The following is a 7,048-nucleotide window of genomic DNA, read 5'->3' as shown; positions in this document are numbered from 1 at the left end:
CCTGGGCTGCTGGTTGGTGGCCCTGCACACAGCAGGGGGTTGGAACTGATGAGCACTGTGGGCCTTTTCAACCCAGGCCATTCTGTGATTCAAATCTAGCATCTGGTGCTTATCTGTGTGGCAAAGTTTTTACATCAGAAGCACATACCCCAATAATTCAAATGTTCCTTAGTTTATACATGCATTAGGAAAGGCCTTTTGCTGTTGAATACGAGTTTCTGTTATCCCTTTGAGGTGAATTGTGTATTGCTGGTCCTCTGACCTTTGTCCTGGCCTACTGGGCCAAGTGTGGCTGTTCAAGAGCACCTGACTGGCACTACAGCCCTGACCAATACTGTGAGAACTCTTCAAGTATTTCTGCTCTGTCATTTTCTCCCACTGATTTTTTAGAGAGTGTTTAGGACACAAGGAATGAACAACACGGTGTCTTGGAGATGGAACAGAGATTGGAGTCCTGTTCTCTATTTTCTACTTCCAGTACTGTTTTGTGTTTATTACTTAGTCCAGAAACTCTACAGCTGAGAATAGCTCCCTAGGTGAGTGCTCTTGAAAAGTCTTTAACTGAGCTCTGCTCGTTTCCTTTGAAACTGTGTCAGTGCCTGTCTGCACTGGAAGAATAAGCCTGTGGCAGCCAAGAGCACCTTTGTGTAAAGCTCTGAGATGACTGTCAGAATTCTAACCAAGTAAGAGAATGTCTTTAGGAAGCTAATTCCAGCTGGTTTCTTGTACGTTTTATCAGTTATTTTGAATTCTGAACTGTAAAGGTAGCTTTCAGTATGAACTGCCCAGGAAACCAAAGGGTCTAATTTCAGAGGGGTCTTTTAGGCTATCTGGACTAAAACAAAATGACTTTCAGGTGCCTGTGAGAATATATTCAATTCTGTTTGATCGCAGTTGGTTTCTCTGCTTGTCCCAGGACATCCTCAGCAAATAACCTTCTGTCTTTCTTTTTTCCCCCTTGGTCTCTTTCCATGCATTGCTTCGGGCGATAGAATAATACAGCATTAGAGCACTTTGAGATTAGATACCATTTTGAGAGCACACTTAAAAGACTGAAATATGAAAATGAATCACATCTCATTGCATTCCTGTAATTAGATATAAGGGAGCACGGTCTGTCTCAGAATACAGAAACATGATGATTTTTTCTTTTTTCTCTTTTTAAGGAAAGATGTGGCAGCAATATGATAATGATCTTGTGATCAGATTCTTCTCTCACATATGCTGCAAGAACTTCCATTGTAAAGGAGACTAGTGTCACAAAAAGGCTGTGTCAAACACATTACTTCTTCCTTCACATACTTTTTTAATGGTTGATTTCACCCAGACTTCTGTACTTCTTGTGTAATTATTAATTCTGTGCAAACTTCATTTTAATAAAGCAGAAATTTGAAGAATAGTTCACACTTTCATCTGAATGAAAGCTGATCTTCAGTGCAGATGGAATACCCATTACCCATTTAAAAAACATTCATGTGTTTGGAATATTCAGTCTTCTATTATTGCAGATTAAATACTAGTTTGATAGATGTTTTCTCTACAGAATCCTCAGTATGCTTTTCCTAACAGTTGAGCAAAATGTATTTCTTTTTGTTACTTGAAAAGTAATCTATTACTTCAGGCAGTAGATTCAAACCACAGAATAAACTATGTAAAAAGGTTGCTTTAGCAGGCTTAAATCAAAATCAGAAATGGAGAAGCATCTTCCTGGAGTAGTCTTTTAAATTGTTTTAGGGGGTCTGCAAATGGAAAGGTTGCAAAAATGATGTGTGTATGTAAACATTATATCGATTATATATTCCATGTAAAAGGTGAAAACCTACTTCTATGACTTATGTACACACATGAAAAGCAGACTAACCTAGTCTTTTCCTTATATGTGCATATATATATATAATATTAACATATATATATATATATATATATACATATATATACACATTAATTTTAAAAGGTTGCTCCTCCTGCCTCTATTAAAGCTTCCTGCCCTCCTGATATTCAAAATAACCTCCTGGTCATGCTTGCTCTTTGTATTTGTATCACGTGGTAGCTGCATGTGTTAGCAGTAGTTATACTCCTTGCTCCCAGTGAGGATTCACTTTTGACTCCAGAAGCTGATTTCAGCAAACAATTTTGAAAGTGGTCTCACTTAACATAGTTCTGGAAGCAAGTGATGGCTGGTCAGCATGGATAGAGTTTTTTTATGCAGACGATTAGTGTAAAATATCTCCAACTCAGTAGGAACATTGAAGAGTTAATTGGATCAGTTTTCAAACGCTGATAACGAAAGTGGATTTGCTGTACATCATATTTGGTTTCAATCCAAAGAGGATGTTAAACCTTGAAAATAAATTCATGTCTAATAGTTCAAACTATATAAAATGTTCATTTCTGTTTTATGATGAATGCTTCACCCATATCTTTGTTTGGTTTGCAGAAGTTGTTGAAACAGTGTTTTTTTTTTTTTTGTAATTGTTTTCAGTGGCTTATATAACAACAACATTTCAAAGTCTGGGGTGATATTGATTGTTTTAGTTACTGAGTTATAGGAAGACAACCAAATTATTGTCTTGTAAATCCCATCCTGGCCCAGTTACTGAATTTCACATCTGGCAGTTCGTTAGTGAGCAAACATGGGGAGGGGAAGTGATCCAAACAATAAGTAATTATTTCTGCGAAGCAGCTGCTCACTGTGGATGTGACAGCCCGTTACCTTTTCCCCATGTAAATTTGCAAACAATTCTCTTATTGGTGCAAAGTTTGAGTTGACTGATTGCTGCATTTTCACCTTTGCTACCGTTTATTACAGAGGCTCCTGAAGAATTTTTCTCATTCTTTTTGATTATTTCTCTTAAGCTGAGCTCGTGCAGCCAGACTACATCTGGACAGGTGGGATAGGTTGTTACTATTGCTGTTAAGTGGCAGTGCATTAAGTTCTCTGAATCCTGCAAGGTGGGATGGAGATCAGAAAATACCACCTCTGATGCTTTCTATGTAAGGAGGTTCGTATTTCATTCTTAAATCTGAGAAACTGCATAAATCTGTGTTGCTGTTTTTATAGAAGAGAAACAAAGCTCTGATTTGTAGTGATGGAAAAAGAGCTGTAACACTGAATGAGTTCCCTGGTGGCTTCAAAGACATATTTAAAGGTATTTGAGTACCAAACTGTTCTTTGCGGCTTTTAAAAGTCTCTTGTGTGAAAACAAAGGTGGTTTAGAAAGGCTTTTGAATAGGAAAGTCTCTGGGAAGGCTTCATACTGTTTTTACAATTTCAGGACAAACATTTCTAATCTAATAGCTACTTGCTTACAAACAAATCGTGCTTTCCAAAACACATCCTTAGTAATGAGGAAGCCATAATGAATGTTTGGTAGCTGATCTAGATGTCTGAATAGGATGAGTGGTGAGCATTGTGTTCTGAAGGAGATGCCTAACCGGCAGTAGTGCTTTGGTTCCTCGTTGTTACATAAATAGTAATGTATTAAATTTTCCTGTCGGCATCTTCACTTTTATTGCAAACTGCATTTGATGATATTTCCTGATTAGTTTATTCCTAATTTCCATGCCCTGTTGGCTTGTGTCCTATAGAAGTAAATTATGTTTTGCTGACAGATGTATGTGAATGGTGTTACAGTGGTCAGGGCTATCTATCCAAAAGTACTTGCTAGTCTTGATACCTAACACCATGCATAACTGAAATGAGCACAGGAGCACGTACTAATGTTGGGCCTGCCATTCCCTTTTGTCATTTTAAAAACCAGTTTTGCTGTTTGTTTGTGCTGTATGCCATGTAAAGGGTTCCTGTGAGGTCAGAACCTGACTACGCGTGTTAACATGAACCTTTCAGGATAAGATGTAGATCAGTGACAGCAGGTTGCTTTTCTTGTATTTGTGAAACATTCAATTCTACAGAAAAATAAGTCAGTAACTATTTTAGCATTATCATGTTAGATGTTTCTTTCCTATATTTTCAGGATTGCATTTATTTTCAGCAATTGTATTCTGCTGCAGGTCTGGGGAAAGAAATGCTGCGTTTGTACCTCTGTTGTCTGTTAGAACTAGCTTAATTTTCTGATTTCAGAGCTTATATTCTTAACACAAAATTCATTTGAAAATTGTTTTTCATTTATTGAAACTACACTAATAAGCCTAAAAGTTGAACAATAACTGTGAGATATTAAAAATAAAAAAGTGATTTTTCTGTACCATGTGGCATCAGTTCACAGTACTTCGTGTCCTTTGCAAAGAATGTAAGACAAGAAGGGACCATCTGGGTTATCAAATACAAAGCCCTCACAATTACAAGCAACAACAGAGAAACAGAGCTGCTGCACAAAGTCCCATGGAGTATTTTTTTTTTTTTATGTACCTTTGCTCACCAAACACTAAGATACAGAACTTCCCAAAACTTGAAAGTAGAAAATACTTATAATCAAGAAGAAAATGAAGTGACTGAAATTCTACAGAAATTGTGAGGGGAAAGAAAAGCAAACACGTATGGAATTCAGAAGACTGAGCCTTAATACCAGCTACGTTTTTTAAGGCAAAAACAAGCCCCAGGTTTGGCAAACCGATGGCACGTTTTCCTCCTGCTAGGTTGGAAGGGATCAAGAGGGTATTGAAAAACAGCTGTCTAAAGCACAGCTCTTAGCATTATGAACTATGAGGAACATGTCATTGCATATCATAAGTTACCTTCAGTATGGGTGACTGACAGTTACGAGAGGACAGTCTAGTAGTACAGCTCTACGTGGTGAGCAACATTCTGTGAGCTGATTTCAGTTAATTTGGGAAAAGCAGCATCTTCTGTTCTGAGAAAAACCTGCATGTGTTGCCATAACAGTATGCAGATCAGCACCCATTAGAGTGGCACTGAAGTTGATTTTAGTAGGTGTAGTTTTCAGAGCCATAAAAGGGGCAGTCAGTTTAGTTCCTTAATTGTTGAAAAGACTTACATTTTTTGTTCTGTGCTAGTGTATCTTTTTTTTTCATATTTGGGAGAAAATGAACAGATAAGTATATGCTACATGAGTCTGGAGTTTCTTAATCCACAGGGATGCACTCTATATTGAATTCATCCCCAGAAGATATTTACTCAGGGGGAGTTTCATCTTCCACTGGTCCTTTTTCCCTTGGCATCTCTACAGGCAGAAGATAAATTCCTGATGGTTTATTTTGTGTTATCTGTGATTATTTTTAATTACTTTCTGCTGGTTTTAGGAAGATTTTCTATCATAAAGTAAAAATATTTTCCCACTGTCTGCATGCAAGAAATCACTCACTGGAATATTTGATACAATAGAGAAGGATAGATTGGTGACATTAAAATGCACACCTGTGCAAAAAATACCAGCACCAGTTCTTTTCCATAGCTATTATCTGTACAACTATAAAATAGCTTAATAGTTTTACTAGTCAAAGTTAATACATGCAAGTACATAAATGAAAGTTCATGCACACCTACACACTTATCACTTCATACAGAAGTCTTAGGTGAGGAAAGTCGTGAGCACGGGTAGCCTGGCACAGAACAAGTTCCCTCTTGAAGACAAGTTCTGCAGTGCTGCAGATCATTCTTTGACAAGTGTCCCAGCTCCTGCCCTGAGTCCTCTCAGTGTCATTAGTGCCTGGCCTAAGTGTCATCATCTGCCCCTGTGCAAAACGGGTGGATGGATTCTATCTTGGGAGTCCAACAGCTCCCTCTTGCTCAAACATGAGCTGCTCGTGGAAATGCGTGGATAAAAGCTGCGCTGTGAGAGTTAAGTAACAGAAGGAAAGACTCGAAATGTGGCTGCTGATCTGCTGTTGGCTAAAACTCTGTATTCACAATGAGGATGTCTGATCAACTGAACTGTTACAAGCAGTATGTGCTTGAGTAATGGAAAATTTAGAATTCAAGATAGGCTGTTTATCATAAATATATTCTTAAAATGAATGCATTTAAGAGAGTTAAGTACACAGACTCCTTACGTTCATTCCATATGTTATTTAGCTAGCTTTGGTGCACTTTCAAATAGTTTAAGTGTTATCTTCAAAAGGTTTGCAGTGGTACTTATAGGAGAAAGAAGTTGGTTTATCTTGAAGGGGTGAGGAAGGTATGTGCCTAAGAAAGACATGTTTATTTACTTTTAGCTGGTAACTTTAGTCTTCTCTAAATTTTATGCAGCTGTAGCTCAGGTAAAGCTTTATTAATAGGCTGCCTGGATGCGTGGTTGGTTTTTTATTTTGTTTTTTAGATCTTTGGAACTGATGCTATGTGCTCTGTTTTTAATCCCTCGAGGAGTCCAGTGGGAGACTTTACAGTAAATGTAATATATTAATAAAAATATGTTAATACCAGATGCTTCCAAATGGACATTTGGGCTCTATGTGCATGTATACTGTAAAAAACCTTTAGAGTGTGGCTAAATTAATGTAAAATTAAGTAAATAGTGGTATATGACTATAATGCTAAATTCTTAGGGCTGCTATTGGTATGAGCTTTCTCCATGAACCACACATTTCACATATTCTGCAGGTGAACTGACGTAGTGACGCGGAACTTAGAATCAATAAGCTGAGAGTGGATTAGTCATTACATATGAGCATCGTGTTCTTTCCCAGTGAATTTAATCAGTAACACCATATGCAATTAATTTGAACAAAACTAAGCAGGATGCAACAGGACCAGGAACAAGCATATATTCATAACAATCAGGCAACACCTATATTAACTATTCAGATTGAATTGTAACTTGAATTAGAATTCAAGTGAGGCCCATTTGTCTTTAACCAGTTTCTTAGAAGTAATCACTGCTGAAGTACATATTGAGCCGTTTCATTAACCTTAAAAAGAATGCCTCTAAGTGTTGCTCCTTGGCTGAGATGCTAACATGCCAGTCATGCTGATGACCCGTTCACAAGAGCTGAATTCCCAGCTGCGTTTGCACTGATCTGCGGATGAAGAGCACTATCTTACAGCTGAGCGCTGTTCTCCAGTCACAACTGTATGTATTTATTTGAGCGATAATACAACAAACATTAATTATGCTGATGAAAATGCGTCAGT

The sequence above is a fragment of the Meleagris gallopavo genome, chromosome 13, assembly GCF_000146605.3.
Source record: "Meleagris gallopavo isolate NT-WF06-2002-E0010 breed Aviagen turkey brand Nicholas breeding stock chromosome 13, Turkey_5.1, whole genome shotgun sequence".
NCBI lineage: Eukaryota > Metazoa > Chordata > Aves > Galliformes > Phasianidae > Meleagris > Meleagris gallopavo.
The sequence above is the reverse complement of the archived record's forward strand: the minus strand, read 5'-3'. Positions refer to the sequence as shown.